The following is an 18,941-nucleotide window of genomic DNA, read 5'->3' as shown; positions in this document are numbered from 1 at the left end:
ACCAGGGGGCACAGAATGACCATGCCCGCAGGTGACACACGGGGGCTGCGGTGGAGCCAGCCTGGGCAGAAGATGTTCTTTGAGCATTTATTGCAGTAGTTGTTATTCCATCCTGACATCCAGGCAAGAGCTTTTAAATTAGCACAACTTCATAAGCATCAACGATGTAAAGAAGCACATTTAGTCCTCTGGGGAAATTAAGCCATTTAACATTACACACTGACATGCTAATTCCTCAAATAAAAATTCAGCATCTCCTTAAAGGGTGCCTTCCCAGAGCCCATTTCTCTTACAGCCAGGGAACCAGGAATGTCCAGCATATTACACAGCGCATGCTCCGCTTCGGTTTGTTTTTTTAAATACGGTCACTCTTTTAATATCTCCTTTTGGTAAACGGTGCGTCAGTACAGACTGCCGATGTGTTGCTAAAACTTGAGCCTGAATCTCACCCAAGGAAACCCAGACTGCAGGGGAATTGATAGGAAGTCAGATAGCCACAGCTTGTTGACCAAAAGGGTTAGTTGAACAGCAGTCTCCTGTTCAATACAGGTAACTGTGCAACGACTCCTAGTCTCTCGTCGCTCATGCATTCCAAAGGGAAAGGTCCCTTCATTCCCAAACCGTGTGCATCATCACGCTCCCTGCCAGAGTTTGTTTGTTTGTTTTATTGACAGACTGTTTGGTCTTACCCTTCTTTGTATTTAGAAGATAAGACTGAAATTTCATATCACACTGTAGTTTTCCTTCAAGATTTGTATTGGGTTGGTTGGTTTACTGGCCAGCATCAATGCCGCATTGCCCATCGCTTTCCAGTCTTCACCCAGCTGCTGGGAGACCCTGACAAGTACAGCCCTACCTGCACAGGGCTGGGACGGCTCCTTCACCGTGAGGTAGAAGTATGGGTGCTCTAGGGACTCTTGGGCAGTCAGTCTGTTGATGGTCGTATTGCAGAAGTTTGTCTAGAAAATCTAGGGCCTCGGGGCTGAGGAGGTGTCTGTTCTCATTATGCATAAAGTTTTCCCAGCATTCCCATGAATATCACTGAAGGGTGGATCTAGGTATATGTGATACTTCTTCAAATAGCCATACAGCTCATTTGTATCCTGAACCTCGGCAATTCAAACAAGCTGGTTGTAGTTGTCCTGTCCCTGTAGGAAGGGTTCTGTCTGAAAAATCATGCTTGCTAGCATATAGCCCGAACTCCACATATCCAAGCTAAAATCATGCATCTTGTAGGCCACAAGAGCTCTGGTCCCTTGAAGTACCTGGAGGCCACAGGACATGGCAGTCCTGAGCAAGAGGGCAGAACTCTGCCAGACCCCAGGGTATCAGCTGCTGCTTTTCCTGTTGGTGAGCATCCATCAGGACATTGGGAGGTTTCACATTCCTAAGCACAATTCCCTTGCTGGGCAGTAATTCAGAACTTGAAATACTTCATCCGTATAAAACCAGATATCACAGTCTGTCCGGATCCTGTAAAGTTGCTTAAAATCTATATTATTGATATTGATATATTCAAATACCAAAGCTAGTGTCTTGACACAGATTACTTCACAGTGTCAATCAATTTAATGATATTTCACAGAAGGGTTCTCCAGAATCTTAATCTCTTGTTTTATCTTCTTTATCTTCACTGGCTTAAAATTTTTTACAACCACTCTTTGGTGATGTTAATGACCTCAAATACTTCATATGCTTTCCCTGGACCGAGTTTTCTAACCATTTGCTAGTCACCGAAATTACCCCAGTTTGGGACGTGAGCCTCATAGTACTCAGGGCTCCTCAGGCTGTTCACCGCAGCCTAGCCCTGTGCCCTGCAGCCCCTGGAAGGCTAGAAGGGGGTGCCTCAGGGCAGCTCGGGGCACCCAGGGCTGTGGCTGTGAGGCCAGGGCCCTGGGGCAGCAGCAGAGGAGGAGGAGCTGGGAGGCAGGTGGGCTGGGGGTGGGGCCATGGCAGAGGGCTGGGCTGTCCTCAAGCTGCAAGACACCCTAAGAGGGGGTGCTGCAGTGCCACAGGCAGCAGCCCCTACTGGCCAGGAAAGGAGATGCTCTGTTTCTGAATTCATTTTTTTTTTAAGTCATCACGAAGTTTCACTTTATACGTAACCTCTAGATTATTTCAAATATGTGCACTTATCAAATGCTAATATTTAAATCAAACCCTGGGAGCTAAAATTCTCTGGGGTTCCTATTGGTTCTGCATTCATAGGTCGCTGTTACAGACCATGCAAGTGGGTGTGTGGAAAGTCACTCTGGAGTGAATCAGGTACACAGCACCCTAACCCTGAGCCTACACGAAGTCCAAAAACTATAGGTCTTTCCTCCCAAAGTTAAATCCAATCGGCACCATTCCTCTGTCTAGTATCTCACAATGGGACTGTGAACTAAACTGAAGCTCTTGTGAGTGGTTTGAGGTCCCTGCTCACAGCAGTCACTTTCTTGACAGTTTGGTTTCACAGATGTCCAAGCTAATCTTGCTAGGTTGGATGTTTCTCACCCTTTAACTTTACAACAGCGAGTGAACAAAAGCAGGGTGCTTCCTATTCTGTAAACATACACTGCTGGGCCTGCTGAGCCTGCTGGGCCTTCCTTGTGTGCTCTGTGGCCCCTTGCAGTGAGTTTGCTGCCCTGGAGCAGCGTTGAGGCTGTGATGGAGACAGTTGTATGTAGCCCATACAAGATGTCAATTGCATCTTATTGTTTGGGAGTAGACAGGATTTGTAGAGACCAGTGCCACACAGAAAAGTGTTAACCTAAAAATAAAAAGTCTTTCAAAGTGAGAGGCAACAGATCAAAGAAGAGCTATTTGGGATACACTGAGTCTGACAGAAGACCAAATGGTTTTGTTTGTTTGTTTGTTTGTTTGTTTATATTTTATTGATTTTTTAGAGAGGAAGGGAGAGGGATAGAGAGTTAGAAACATCGATAAGAGAGAAACATCGATCAGCTGCCTCCTGCACACCCCCTAACTGGGGATGTGCCCGCAACCAAGGTACATGCCCTTGACCGGAATCGAACCTGGGACCCTTGAGTCCGCAGGCCGACGCTCCATCCACTGAGCCAAACCGGTTAGGGCGACCAAATGGTTTTGATGAGGAGACAAAGGCCCTGGGCATTTATGAGAAGAAGAAGGGGACAATTACCTCAATGGAAGGAGAGCATTTCTATCGGTGCAGGTCACATCACACAGTCATGTTTATTCTAAGTAATGTTTTTACTTTGAAGTCCAGTAGGCATCGGTCCGGCAGTCCTAACAACTACTTTCTTGTTATCTTCACAAACAGTTCTTTGGGGCAGAGTGTTACTTTAGGCCTCATCCAAAGGTTACTTTGCCATGTTTCAACATTCCAAAGGTTTGAGGCATAATATGTGCAAGGCAATTTCTCTGGCACGGCAACTCCAGCTCCTTTTTTTTCACAGAAGAAAAGACCAATTCTTTGGGGTCAGATAACCAAGACTGGTTTAGCAGAGTGCACAGGTCTGGTCCTGTGATAGCCCAGATGCTAATGGGGAATGAGGTAAGGACAGGAAGCACCCTACACCAGTAAGGTATCAACTGGCAGAGCTAGAAATTAGCAGGAGTCTGATGTTGACAAAAGCCTCTGTCCTGACAGGCAAGGAGCAGGATTGCTACAAAACGGAAAAAGGTTTGGTCCTATCATTGGGACCATCTCAGTTTGTTCAAGTCTTAGTGGCTTCCCAGGATGCAGAAGTGGGAAAACCCTGGCCAAATCCAGACTCCTAAGTTTTAAGGTCAGCAAACCAGGCAGAAATACTAACCCCGAGCAAAGGGCTCTCCTCTTCGCCTGGGCCTGGGAAGCCCAGCATGGCTCCTGGATTCCTGCGGGCAAAGCTGTGCTCCCACTTTAGCTAGTGCCCTTATCCTCAAAGAACTAAGGTCATGGGATTATTTTAGAAGAGTTTACTTTGGGAAGCAGCTACTCTAATCGCCTCCCTTTTAGGCCATTATCCTTATTTTAAAGCCTGAGGTTAAGTGTTTTATTCCAGGTCAACAAAGCTAAGTAGTGGTAGAGTCAGATCTGGAAAACTAAATGGTTCTGTTTCCACGCCTGTGTCCTTTGTGCTGTAACCTTCCATCTTATAACGTACTAGAGGCCTGATGCATGAAAATTCATGCAAGAATAGGCCTTCCTTCCCTCCGGCACCCGGGACCCAGGCTTCCCTTCTCCAGCCACCAGCAGGCACCCAGGATGTGGGCTGGCTTCCCTCAGGCTACCCACAGGCACTCAGGACCCGGGCTGGCTTCTCTTCATCCCTGGCTTTGTCAGGAAGGACATCCGGAATAGCATCCAGAAGATGTCCAGTCTAATTAGCATATTACTCTTTTTTTATTATAGAAGCTCAGTTTGGGACTCATCTGAATGCTGGGTCCATGGGTGTTGAGGGCAGAAGCAAATGCCTGCTTACCACTTCTGGTTCCCTCCCAGTTTCTAACCGACATTTAGCAATACCAGGCAGTTCTTAAAGACTGGGGTAGGTTGTTTAAGTAATGAAGATTAAATACACATGGAAAGAAAAAATAGTGAGGAAGATGTACTTGGAGGTTGTGGCTCTTGAACTTGAAACTGAGCATAGTATTGTAATTTATACAGTGGGTAGGTAACACTTGGAATATGGGTTCTATTTGAGGGGTTGAGGTGGGAAACGCAGAAAGAGTGTGATGTAGAAAGAGGACTTAGGGTTGAAAAGGTCACGTAGTCATGGCAGAGAGATAGGGGTATTGAAATTGGTATGCAATGCAGTAACTGGTCCCAGCATTCCATACTGTAGATCCTTGCTGCATACATTCTAAAAACTTGCCCTAACTGGTTTGGCTCAGTGGATAGAGCGTCGGCCTGCAGACTCAAGGGTCCCAGGTTCGATTCCGGTCAAGGGCATGTACCTTGGTTGCGGGCACATCCCCAGTGGGAGGTGTGCAGGAGGCAGCTGATTGATGTTTCCCTCTCATCAATGTTTCTAACTATCCCTCTCCCTTCCTCTCTGTAAAAAATCAATAAAATATATATTTTTAAAAATAAAATAAAAACTTGTTCTCAGAACCCCATTTTTAGGGGCTGGCTCTTACCTTCTGTTGCTATCACTTAATTAAGTATATATTGATCTTCTACTGTGTGCCAGGCATTGTACTGGCACTGGAGGTATGCAGGCAAAGAAGTCATAGTCCATGTCTATAAGAGCTCTCATTGTAGATGAAGGAGGACTTAAGTCTGGGATCAATAAATCTTTGCAGGTGACCTCAAAGTTCACGTAAGATACAGAGGTACAAACTTCCAGTGGGAGACAGGGTATCTTCACAGAGAGGGGGTCTCTGGGCTGAGTCCTGAATGAATACATGTTCTCAAGATGAAGAGACAAAGTGAACAGTGTTCTGTATATAAAGCATAGCTTTTCTCCATTTCTGGGGATTAAGGCAACCATTTTTCTCCTTCTTCCATATACTGATTAGGAACTCCTAGGACACTTACTATCCTAGCCTCAGTCACATACAAGAGTTCAGAGGTGCTACAAAAGCCTTCTCTACTCCTCACTCCTTATCCAGTCCCTGTGGCCATCACCCAGGGTCCCACGGCAGGGCCTGGAGGGGAGAGCTCCCCAATCAGTCTCCATTAGTTCTCCTCCACATGGATACACACCAGCACATCAGTATTCAAACAACATGCCTGCTCTACATGCACCAATAAGTAATTAGAAATAAAATAGGAAAAGCATTCTACCTACAATGAAGATAAATGTATAAACTAGTTAGAAATATGTTTAACAAGAAAGACCTAGAGCCTAGATAACTGATACAAGATGTAGAACCTACATCCACATTTTTATTATCAGATGTGAAATGAGAATGAAGCTAATGGAGTGACACACATGGGAAGATTTAATGTCACAGTAATACCACATGCTCTCCAAAATAATGTGCAAACACTATCATTCTAATTGATAGTCCAGTGTGGTATTTTATTTGAATTGGATCAAATAAATGACTGTAAAATTTATACGGCAAAATGTATATATTTATATTTTTTAAATAACTATGAGGGTGGTTATATTTTGCCAGTTTTTAGATCCTCAGAGCTGTTATAACCTATATTCATGTCAGTGGTGGGGCAGAGGAACCCTATGAACAATCCAGACATCAGTCTCAGTGTATGAGGATTTAATATGGGACAAAACACAATTCAGCAGGAAAACATTAGATTACTAATAAATGGCACTGGCATAGATGTTAGTCTTCTGGAAGAAAATAAAATTAGAGATCTGTTAGCAGTTATACAAACTTAAAATCTAGTCTGATCAAAGGCTTGAATGTAAATAATGGGTAATTAAATTCTTAATGAGAAAATCTGAGAACATAGATGCATATTCTATGTTTGAGAGAGGCCATTTTAACCACAATGAAACACAGAAGATATACAAGAAATGACAGCTGTGTGTTATATAAAACTTTAAAAAATATATATTTTTATTGATTTCAGACAAGAAGGGAGAGGGAGAGAGATAGAAACATCAATGATAAGAATCATTGATTGGCTGCCTCCTACATGAACCCTACTGGGGGTTGAGCCCACAACCTAAGCATGTGCCCTGACCAAGAATCAAACTGTGACTTCCTGGTTCATGGATTGATGCTCAACCACTGAGCAACATGGCCAGGCTATTATATAAAACTTTTAAAAGTATGGGAAAGATGCCATAAAAATACCAACTGAAATAAAGGGCCAATATCCATTTTATAGAGTGAAAATTTTCAAATGGACCAGAGAAAGAAAACGTGGAAAAAATGGAGAAAGGAGAAAAACAGATAATTCAAATGGAAACAAATCCAAATGGGCAATGCATATATGAAAATAAGTTCAAATTCACTGATTATCAGAAAAAGGCAAATTTTCTGGCAGTAAAAAAAAAATCACTTGCCACTTTGGTCAAAATGATTAATACCCTATTTTGCTGGTAGTGTTGTTGGGGGAAAGACTTGCTCATCCATTGTTAGGGAAAATATAAAGTGCCACAGAGACTTTGGAAAATGATATGGCAATACCTTTTTAATCATAAAATACACTAGAGAGGTCTGGTGCACAAAATTCATGCACGAGGTGGGGAGGGCCCTCAGCCCATCCTGCACCCTCTCGCAATCTGGGACCCCTCAGGGGATGTCCGATTGCCGGTTTAGGCCTGATCCTGCATGGATCAGGCCTAAACCAGGAGTCGGACATTCCTCTCTCAATCCAGGACCACTGGCTCCTAACCACTTGCCTGCCTGCCTGATTGCCCCTAACCACTCTACCTGCCTGCCTGATTGCCCCTAACCATCTCTGCCTTGACTTCCGGAATGACGACCGGAAGGTCGTTCGGTTGCCTGGTCTTATTAGCATATTACATTTTTATTATTATAGATATGCTATGGTACTATGACAACATTGTTACTGGTTCCTAACACTGAAAACACACTTAAGAGTGCATCAAAGAAGACCAGTGAAAATGAATCTTCAAGCGTCCACACGCTGGGATGCAGTGCAGTTGTGACCGAGAGGGAAGCAGAGCTATCTATGCTGACATGGAGCCATCTCCAAGGTTTACTGAGAAATGGCACACATTGAGGATTAAGCCTGTGCCTGAGCCTGTGTATCTGCACAAATAGCACCTTGGAAGGGGTCACCGCAAAGGGGTCTTGGGGACTTCCTGTGGGAGGAGGAGTGGAATTTTTGGAGGCTAGGAGATTTCGCGTTTTTTTAAAAATTTAATATATTTTATTGATTTTTTACAGAGAGGAAGGGAGAGGGATAGAGAGTTAGAATCATCAATGAGAGAGAAACACCGATCAGCTGCCTCCTGCACACCCCCTACTGGGGATGTTCCCGCAACCAAGGTACATGCCCTTGACTGGGATCGAACCTGGGACCCTTTAGTCCGCAGGCCAATGCTCTATCCACTGAGCCAAACCGGTCAGGGCAGATTACGTTTTTTTACTGCATTTTTCTTTATAATTTTTTTTTTTTTTTACCTTTTGCATATATTTTTCCCACTAAAACAGTTAATATTGAAAAAGTCCAAATACAAAGGCTAAAAAAATAAGTAAGGAAATGTGACTGAAAAGAAACCAGGTCTAAATGAGTCCATTAGAAACATGAGTGCTGATGAGAGGAGATGGGAGGCAAACATAGCTAAGTAGAGTGGAGGAGAACTTTCTGACCTGCTGTGTTTGAGATGGTGCTCACAGCTAGGCATGGCCAGACATTTTATTCCCCACCACAGCATGTCATAAATTAGGGAAGCTACGGCAAAAGATGAGCTCACCTAAGAAGTTCACCAAGGAAGAACACATGGCCTGCTGAGGTTAGGATGGTGAGGGTGCCCATAGCGCCCAGGTTTCCCAGGCTCACTGTGTAGGAGCACCTGAGGGGTCTGCACTAACAGCGACAACTCAGAATTTAGGGCTCAGGAGCCCAGCAGCACACTGTAGAATTCAGGTATTTCTAGGGCAACAGGTGTTTCATATACACCCACAAAAAGCCCTTAGTCTTTCTTTTGTTGATGTTCACTCTCCATCCACGAAGCTTCTATTTTTTCTGCTGCCAGCCGAACTATAGGATCCATTCCAAAACTGCGGCCATTTCCACTCATATCTTGTTTAACAAAGGTTCTTATGGAAACACTTCCTATATCTTTTTTCTGCTCTTCCTTTGGGTTGGCATCTTTATCTTAAGGAACTATATCTTGTACTCACCCAGATTACCTTTCTTGACTTTCCCCCAGTCTACACTGTCCTGCTCATCACTTTTCACTCAGGCTAGGACTTATCTGGCTCCCAACCAGGATCCTTGCCTGCTACTCATGTAGTTGTGGGGGAGACAAAATCAAGTGAGTGATCAGAGACATCAGAGAAGTAAGGGCTCTACCAGGGAGGTGGAATTGCACCCCTGTGTTCACTGCAGCATTATCCACGGCGGCCAAGACATGGAAACAACCAAAGTGTTCCGAGATACAGGACTGGATAAGAAGATGTGGTACATATATACAATGGAATATTACTCAGCCAAAAGGAAGGATGAAATACTGCCATTTGCAACAACATGGATGGACCTTGAGAACAATATGCTAAGTGAAATAAGTCAGTCAGAAAAAGCTAAGAACTATATGATTTCATTCATATGTGGGTTATAAAACTGAAACTTGTGAGCACAAATAGCAATGTGCTGGTTGCCAGAGGGAAGAGGGAGTGGTGACAGGAGATTTAACTTTGGGTGGTAGGTACACTGAGCAATATAGAGATCTTGTAACAGAAACCCACACCTAAAACCTATATGATCATGTTGACCAATGTCATCTCAATAAATTTAATTTAAAAAGTAAATAATTTAAAAAAAGAAACCCAGTTTCAAGGAGAGCTTGGGTTAAAGATCATGCTTGTGAGATTGAGCCATTATAGTAAGCAGTTAGCAAAGCACCAGAAATCTTTGAGAGAAGAATGTTGGCCCAGGCCTTAGTCCCAAAGCTGAGATGAATGGTAATTAAATAACTTACAGGAACAAGAGTAGAGTATTCTTTCAGAACCAACCATTAGGAAGATCAGAAAAGAAATGCTGGTGTCTTGATGTCTAATAGATGTTGGCAGAACTCCATTTTAATATGAGGTTGTTTAAATCCCTTTTCAGGTTGAGAGCAAAGATACAGGAGAAAGGCTGAGATTGATCATATAATGAAAGAGTGAGGGAATGAGACATGGCATCATTTTCTAAAGCTGTTCAAAGACAGTAGAATCAGAAGCACAGGCAGAATAGTTAGCCTCAGATAAGGAGGGTGTTGGGATATATCTTGCAACAAAAGAGAAGGCTTTGCAATTGAAGAAATTTAAAGGGACCCCTATTTTTCGCTCCAATATTCTCTGTGAAATGAGATCCAGGCTCACTTTTTAAAAAAAAAATTATTTTTATTGATTTCAGAGAGGTAGGGAGAAGGAGAGAGAGAGAGAAACATCAATGAATGATGAGAGACAATATCGATCCACCACCTCCCTCAGGGAATTAAACTGTGACCTCCTGGTTCATAGGTCAATGCTCAACCACTGAGCCATGCCAGCAGGCAATCCAGGCTCACTTTTATTCAGAGATGGGGATGATGAGTTTTAGACCAGTGTTTCTAAAACTTTACTGTGCGATCAGATCACGTGGGATCTTGCTAAAATGCAAAATCATTTTCAGTAGGTCTGATTGGGGCTTGAGATTCTGTATCTTTAAGAAGCAACTAGGTGCTGCCATTCTACAGGCAGGATAGAAAGGAGTAGAATTCCCTTTTTGTCCTAAATTGGAGGGGAGTAAAAGGACAGCCCAGTCATGAAGAACTATATCTCAACCATTGTAATGGTTTGGTTATCAGTTTTATGTAATAATATGTAGATCTCCCTGCCCCATCAATAACTCACACTCAGGGCACTTATGCAGAAACCCAGTGTTTAGATGGATTCATTTTGGAAGCTGTTGGAAAAGCATGAGGCACTGAGAATGAGCTGCTGCTCCTCCCTCTGAGCTCCAGGACCAGGCGTGGTCGGGAACCTGTTTAAACAGTGAGCATTTAGAACAGTGAGCATTCAGGTGCTGCTGATCTAGAGGGGTCCAGAACCGGGGAGGGGACTGAAGGGATGAGGAAGGCAGTAAATTCAATGCTGTGTTTGGCCAAAGTGGAAGAAAAGCAAGTCTGAGGAAAAAAAAAAATTAAAGCTCGGTATATTTTGGATTTTAAGCTTTACCTGTTATATTTATAACATATTTTATCATCACACTGCTGATTTTCATTTTATTAAAGTTTCAAAATTGTGTAGTCATTATTATGATCTTTTCCTTTGTAGCTTATTCTAACACTATAACAACAAAACCATTACTTTTCTTCCCCAGTGGGCATTAATATATTATTTTGACTTCATAAAATATTTTTTAATTTTAAAATTTAATCTACAGGAGAGTTATTGTGGAATTTGGCAAAATAAGTTAGCTATCATTTCTTGTTTGATCACTTATGCTGATTAACCTACTTGTAATTAAACACTTGAGATTTACATTCTGTATTTCTTGTCTTCCATTTAAACCTATTGAAATAAATTCTCTGTATTCCCTTTGAAAAATATAGAGTCTTGTGCTAATAGCTTTAGAAAAGACTTCTTTCTTCATCACTCTTTACATAAGTGTTCATTAAACAAATATTATGGAGTACCTGCTATGTGTGGGAGCTGTCCTACATGCCGGAGCTGCATCCTTAAAAACAATGCCCTGCTCAGTGGACGGTTCAACAAGAGACTCCTCCAAAGACCAGGTTCTGTCCTGAAACATATCTATGTGTTAGCTACATCTGTTGTCCTACCATTGGTAGTAATAGCATCTCTTTCACTAGGAAAGTGTCCTGATTTGGGCAATAATTATATGGGGACTCCGTGTTTCAAATACAAATCTGAACTTCAGAAGCTGGGGGTTCTGCCTGAAGTCCCCCAAACCCAGCATACCAGAGAAAACAGCAGGGATAAACAATATGGGGCTCCTCAGAGAGGTCCTCAGAGGCCAATTCTGTCTCTGGAGACACACCATCTGTCTCCAAGGTAAGGAGCATGCGCAGTTTGGGGGGACTCTACAAGCTGTAACACAGAAGCACTCTTGTTCATGAAGAACTATATCTCAAAAATAACAAATAATACTTGGCTTCACAAATCTCAGCACAATTCTCAAGTGTCATTTTGTTTAGCCTCACAATTATCCTATGGATGGAAAATAAGGCCCCCATGAGGCTCAAGGTCACCCAGCTTAAGTGGCTAAATGCCAACCTTGAGCAGAAATCACTGGATCCATGTCCTGTGTCCTCCCTGCTACTGGCCACAGCTGCAGGGCTGGAATTCAGAGGGCGAGGAAGCTGCAGTGAGATGTTAGTCATCAGCTCCTTCTTTCTCTCCATTAACGTCTGACAGTCAATTATTTTGTCCAGGGAGAGGAATGCACATACAGAAGCCAAAGATAACCACATGAAGTATTCACAAGATCCCAATTCCTACAAATGCTTGGCTCTGCCTTTGATTCAGGTGGGAAAACCCATAATTATGTTGTTTACATATGTGCAAAAGGGAGATATGAAGCAGTAAGGCAGGCTTCTGGATACAAATAATGGAAATGTGATTCTGTGTTGTTCATTAGTGGGCCTCAGTGCAGGGAAGCAAGACGTATTTGCCTTCCTCAGCCCTGCAGAATGTATTGGTTATGAAAAGATATTTGGCACCAATTAGCTTACTGGAGAAACAGCACGGTGACAGAGGTCTTGCTCACACCTGAGTGTTGGTGTGAATGAAGTGCTGCTGGAGGTTACAGGATTGGGTCAATCTATTTGGGCAGGTGTGACTGCAAGCAAATGGTTTCCAGTGGGGAAAACGGTCTCTAAAGGCTGTGAGGTAACTTGAAAGTAAAACTAATCAAATAAATCCCAGTGACCTCCAAAGTTTGCAGAGCACAAAGTACTGTTCTCGGAAGATGCCAACAAATGAAGTCAGCTGCTCCCCGGGTGTCATGCAGGCATCCCTTCCATGGCTGATGCTTTTGGAAACTGGTAGAAATGGGTTAGAGCTACAGGTTATCCATTCGCCAGTCAGGCAGTACGCATATGTGACGTGCCAACTGCCTGTTCTGCCTGGACTGGGCATTGTGGGATAAAGAAATATGAAGGCTCTCACGGGCTTAAATGTAGTGGGTAGGAAAGTCAAGCGCAACCGTTTAGGTCACTGAGAAATCACTGCTAATGGATGGTGTGGCTGAGGCTCAAAGGCTGCGGATGTCCAGAGTCTGGGAGATAAGCCACTGAGGGCTGAGAGAAAGTTATTAAAAAAAAAAAACAACTGGATTGAAGTTTGGACCTGAGGATACTGAATAATCTATAATAATAAAAGCATAATATGCTAATTAGACCAGATAGCCGAACTACTTTCCGGACGAAGCCGGGGCTACAAGGGCCGAGGCAAGCCGCCACGGCTTCGAGGGCTGAACCCCTTGCATGAATTTCATGCATCAGAGCCTCAAGTGCTACATAAAGACAGTCAGTTGCCCCATAAGTCTGATTATTTAAAAAATAAAACTAACACCCTGTCTTCCATGCTGCATTTAGGAGAGGCTAAGTCATGAAGTGGGCTAGGGTTCAGAGTCAGACCGAGCCAGAATGAATGAGGCAGCCCAGCACTTCCGCAGGCTGGTTGCTTATACCCTCTGGGCCTTAGTTTCCTTGTCTGCAAAATGTTGAGCAATAGTACCTGCCACCAGGGTTGTCATAGGAGTAAGCGAGCAAATCCGTGCAAAATTCTGAAAGCAGTGTCCGGTACAGAGTACACCACTCAAAATTGCAATTTATAATTTAGAGAAAGAAGATTCAACTAAATTCGTTAGAGGAAAATTAAAGAACGCATGGAATGAATGACAGCAAAATAAAGGTGTCAGAGTCCTTGCAGCCCTGTCCATGAGAGAACAGAGCCAGTCCCAGGAAGTATTCTCTTCAGTGGCGTTTTCCCAGAACCCAAGTTCCTTCCCTTGTTTTGCTCACCACTCAGCAAGTCTCTGGCAAGGGGATCATTTGAGACTCATCACAGCTGTCATGATCCCTAGAAAAGAATACGCTCCACCTGGAATTGGCAGATTGGCATTTCAGCATTCACATGTAAGCTTGCCCATGGCAAACCTGGCCCCAACACTGACCTGATCCATCATCAATGATGTCTGCAGACAGGCTCTGATTGAAAGAGGGAAATGTGGACCCTTGCGGGGGCGGGGGAGGGGGGGGCGGGGGTGACGGGGAGAGAAGATACCTACTAAAAAGGGCTCCTACGGCTAACTTGGTCTCAAATTAAAAAAAAAAAAAAAAATGCCTAGCAGCCATTTCTAGACAAGGCCTCTCTTGAAAACTGCACTTTTGGGAGAAGCTTGCACTGAACTGCCAGCCTGCACTGTGTTCCAGCCATCTGAGCCAGCCCTCATAACGGAGTTCCTGGATATAGAACTCAGGCTTTCCCCATCCAGTCTATATAAGCCAGCTCCCCTCTGGCACTTTCCATTTTCATGGAAGACAGAAGACTGCGATCCCCCAGTGGATCTGAAACACCAAAGATGGCTCACCAGAGCAGAGTGGGGCAGAACAGCACGAGCCAGAGTAGAATGGCACAGATAGGAGCTGAGCTGAGCAGAGCGGACCAGCACAGTGCAAAGCAAACTAGCATGGAGCAGAGCAGAGACCAGGGAGGCGCAGAGCAGAGCTGTCCAGACAGATAGGGGCCTGGCCCCAGGGACGCCTGGCCTTAGGGCTGCCTCACGGCTGTGCTGTAACACAATTGAACTCTTCTACAGCTTTAATATTTATATAGTCATGCTGTATCACCACAACTGAGTTATTTTGCAGTGAATAAAATTTCCATCTTCCCTTGCCCTGACCAGTTTGGCTCAGTGGATGGAGCATGGGCCTGCGGACTCAAGGGTCAAGGGCATGTACCTTGGTTGTGGGCACATCCCCAATAGGAGGTGTGCAAGAGGCAGCTGATCGATGTTTCTCTCTCATCGATGTTTCTAACTCTCTATCCCTCTCCCTTCCTCTCTGTAAAAATCAATAAAAATATTTTTTTAAAAAACAAACAAACAAAAAAAACAGGATGCTTTAAAAAAAAATTCCACCTTCCCTTCACCCCAAATTAGGAATTCCTGTTGGCATTGAACTGGCAACAACCATTGGTTGACAATGTGTAAAAAAATATTTCATCCTAGACTTTCAATGAGCATCGTAAAGTGCTAATAAACCTGATCTTTACTTGAAGAAAGCCAAAGCTTGAGATTTTCATTGATTTAGGAGACTGAACTCTTTGACCGCTGACCCCCAATGGCTTCCCATCACAGCTACAGTAAGGGCCACAACCATACCTTGTCCAGAGGTGTTTTATGAATTGGACTCTGGCTACATGGCTAAACCCACTTGTTGCTGCTCTCCCCCTCTCCTCTGCGTGGTCTCAGGGAGAGACCTGAAAATTCAGCCTTCCGGCTTCTTCTCAAACACAAATATTCCAGCCTCCTTCAGGGGGGTTGCAGTGGCCCTTACCCTCTGCCTTCTTCACTCAAGTGTCTGTACAGAATCTTCCTTAAACCTCTCCACCAAAATGGTGCCACCACTATCATCACCTCAGTTCTTCAAGACTTTACTTCTCTTTGTTAGTATTGCCCGTCTCCTTGTTTGCTTGAGCTGGATTTAATATGGTATAAGCACCGAATAAATTCGCTTTACCTCACCATTAACCCCCAATTCCATCAATCCCTGAGTTCCAAGCTTTCTCCTGCTTCTAGCTTGGTCTCTAGACAGAGGCATGAATGCTTGGAGTTGGATGGCCAGTATTGTTGGCATCTCTGATATTTACTAACTGTTCCTTAACCCCTAAATTGCTAGCAGATATTCATGACCCTCAGGGGTAAAAGAAGGGTAAGGAGAAAGACTCCCACTTAATAGGCACAGGATGGCTGGCTCCATCATTTATGAAAAATGTTGTGGATACTTCTGAGACCTTCATGCTAGGGATTTCTCACTAGATTTCTAATCATATCAACTACGCTTTCTCCATATATGACAAATTGTTTTAAAAAAATTTTTTTAGAAAATTTTGTCACATTCCATATTTCATCCTGGGATTCCTGTAACCTCCTAAGTGCTTTTTAAAATTTGTATTTATTAGGTTTTAATCTTTGTGCTGTAAACATTAATGGGTTTGAATAAATGCACATGTCATGTTTTGGCATACATATGTGTCATACAGAATAGTTTCACCACCTTAAAAACCTACTGTGCTTCACTTGTTTAACTCTCCTTCCCAAGTCTATAGTTTACACTAGGGCTCACTTTTAGCATTGTACATTGTATGGGTTTGGATAAATGTATAATGACATATATCTACCATTTTAATATCATACAGAGTGATCATACTGCCCTAAAAATCCTCTATTCATTCCCCCGCCCTCACCCCAAATCACTGGTAACCACTGATCATTTTACCTTTACTATAGTTTTGCCTTTCCCAGAAAGTCATATAACTGGAATTATACAGTATGTGGCCTTTTCAGACTTTCCTCTTTCACTTGGCTATTGTAGTTAAAATTCATCCATGTCTTTTCATGGCTTGATAGGTCATTTCTTTTTATTACTGAATAGTCTTCCATTGTATCCATGTACCACAGTTTATTTATTCATTTGCCTTTTGAAGGGTATCTTGCTTACTTCCAGTCTTTGGTGATTATGAATAAGGCTGGTATAAACATTCACATCCACATTTTTTGTGCAAACATAGTTTTCAAATAAATTGGGTAAATACCTAGAAATGAAATCCCTGAATCATATGGTCAGACAATGTCCAACTTGTAAGAAAATGCCAAACTTTGCATTTCCACTAGCAATGAATGGCAGTTCGTATGTTCCACATCCTCATCATAACTTAGTGTTGTCAGTTTTATTTAAATTTTAGACACTCTAATAGGTATGCAGTAGCATCTTGTTTTAATTTGCAATTCTCTAGTGACAAATAATGTTAAGCATCCTTTTCTAATTATTTTTATTTTTCAATTACAGTTGACATTTAAAATTATATTAGTTTCAGGCATACAGCATAGTGGTTAGACATTTATATAACTTATGAAGTGATTCCCCAATAAGTCAAGTACCTCCAAAACCATATATAGTTATTAAAATATTATTGATTGTATTCCCTATGATATACTTTATATCCCAGTATTTTGTAACTGACAATTTGTACTTCTTAATCCCTTTATCTTTTTCATCCAACCCCCAAATCCCTTTTTACCTGGCAACTCTCAGTTTGTTCCCTTTATCTATGATTGATTTCCATTTTGTTTGTTTATTTATTCTGTTTTTTTAGATTCTACTTACAAGGAAAAATATATGGTATTTATTTTTCTCTGTCTGACTTATTTTACTTAGCATAATACACTGTAGGTCCATCTTTGTCACAAATGACAAGATTTCCCTTTTTTTAATGGCTGAGTAATTTTTCATTATATATGGGAAATATATATGTTATTATTCATTTGTCTACTGATGGACACTTAGGTTGCTTTAATATCTTGGCTATTGTAAATAATGCTGCAATGAACATAGGGATGCATATGTCTTTTCAAATTTGTATTTTGGGTTTTTTCAGATAAATACTTAGAAGCTAGGTTTTTCTTTGTCTCTTGTTAATAGCTTTTGTTTTAAAGTCTATTTTGTCTGATATAAATATTACTACCCCAGCTTTTTTTGTTGTTTCCATTTGCATGAAATATCTTTTTCCATTCCTTTACTTTTAGTCTGTGTGTGTCTTTCAGTCAGAAGTGAATCTCCTATAGGCAGCATATGTATGGGTCTTGTTTTCTTTTCTTTTTTAAAAAATATATTTTATTGAATTTTTACAGAGAGGAAGGGAGAGGGATAGAGAGTTAGAAACATCGATGAGAGAGAAACATCGATCAGCTGCCTCCTGCACACCTCCTACTGGGGATGTGCCCGCAACCAAGGTACATGCCCTTGACCGGAATCAAACCTGGGACCTTTGAGTCCGCAGGCCGATGCTCTATCCACTGCGCCAAACCGGTCAGGGCGGGTCTTGTTTTCTTATCCATTCAGCCACCTTATGTCTTTGTTAGAGCATTTAATTCATTTACATTTAAAGTAAGTATTGATAGGCATGTAGTTATTGCTATTTTATTATTTATATTTTTGAACTTTTTTTTTTCTTAAAGTCCCTTTAAGATTTTTTTAAATACTGGTTTGATGGTGATAAATTCCTTTGGCTATTTCTTGTCTGGGAAGTTCTTTATCGTTCCTTTGATTCTAAAAGATAGCCTTGCTGGGTAGAGTAATCTTGGTAAGTCTGTGCTTTTTATCACTTTGAATATTTTGTACCAACCTCTTCTTACCTGCAAAGTTTCTGTTGAGAAGCCAGCTGACAGTATTATGGAAGCTACCTTGTAATTAACTAACTGCTTTTCTTTTGCTACTTTTAAGATTCTCTTTGTCACCCTAACCGGTTTGGCTCAGTGGATAGAGCGTCGGCGTGTGGACTGAAGAGTCCCAGGTTTGATTCCGGTCAAGGGCATGTACCTTGGTTGTGGGCACATCCCAAGAAGGGGGTGTTCAGGAGGCAGCTGATCGATGTTTCTCTCTCATCGATGTTTCTAACTCTCTATCCCTCTCCCTTCCTCTCTGTAAAAAAATCAATTATATATATGAATGATTCTCTTTGTCTTTAATCTTTGATATTTTAATTATAATGTGTCTTGGTGTGGGGCTTTATTAGCTCATTTTGTTTGGGACTCTCTGTGCTTACTGGACTTTTATGTCTATTTCCTTTGCTCAAGTAGGGAAGTTTTCAGTTATTATTTCTTCAAATAGGTTTTCAATTCCTTGCTCTCTCTTTTCTCCTTTTGGTAACCTTATGATGAAAATGTTCCCGTGCTCAATATTGTCTTAGAGGTCCTTTAACTATCCTCACTTAATTTTTTTTTCTTTTTGCTATTCCAATTGGGTGTTTTTTGCAACCTTGTCTTCCAGATTGCTGATTTGGAACATGGAAGATTTGCTTAAAGAAATGACATCTGAACTATTTTATAAAGGAAGAACAAAAATTTATCCTTTATTAGAAAATGAGGGACATGAAAGTTGAAAAGAGGCAGAGGAAAAAGTATCTGACAAGGAAGAGAAAAGAGAAAAAAACAGTGTTCTTGTTCTATATTCAAGGAAGAACAAGAAAAGAATTCATTTAAAAAATGATAAAAGGTGACCATGTAAAATTAATGCATAGCCAAATGATTGAAAGTCTTATATATCAATGTTAGGGAGGATGGATATTCATTGAAGGTTGTTGTGAGGATTAATTATATGTGTCAGCTTGAC

General features: G+C 42.0%; 1 pseudogene; it reads right to left on the bottom strand.

The window, feature by feature from the left end:
* Nucleotides 1–722: 722 nt before the first annotated feature.
* The window catches only part of LOC139014346 (casein kinase II subunit alpha' pseudogene), a 165,316-nt pseudogene continuing 147,097 nt past the window's right edge, over nucleotides 723–18,941 (bottom strand).

This window comes from Myotis yumanensis, unplaced genomic scaffold (assembly GCF_028538775.1).
Source record: "Myotis yumanensis isolate MYYU_CA2020_CCGP unplaced genomic scaffold, mMyoYum1.0.hap1 SCAF_7, whole genome shotgun sequence".
NCBI lineage: Eukaryota > Metazoa > Chordata > Mammalia > Chiroptera > Vespertilionidae > Myotis > Myotis yumanensis.
The sequence above is the reverse complement of the archived record's forward strand: the minus strand, read 5'-3'. Positions and strand labels throughout refer to the sequence as shown.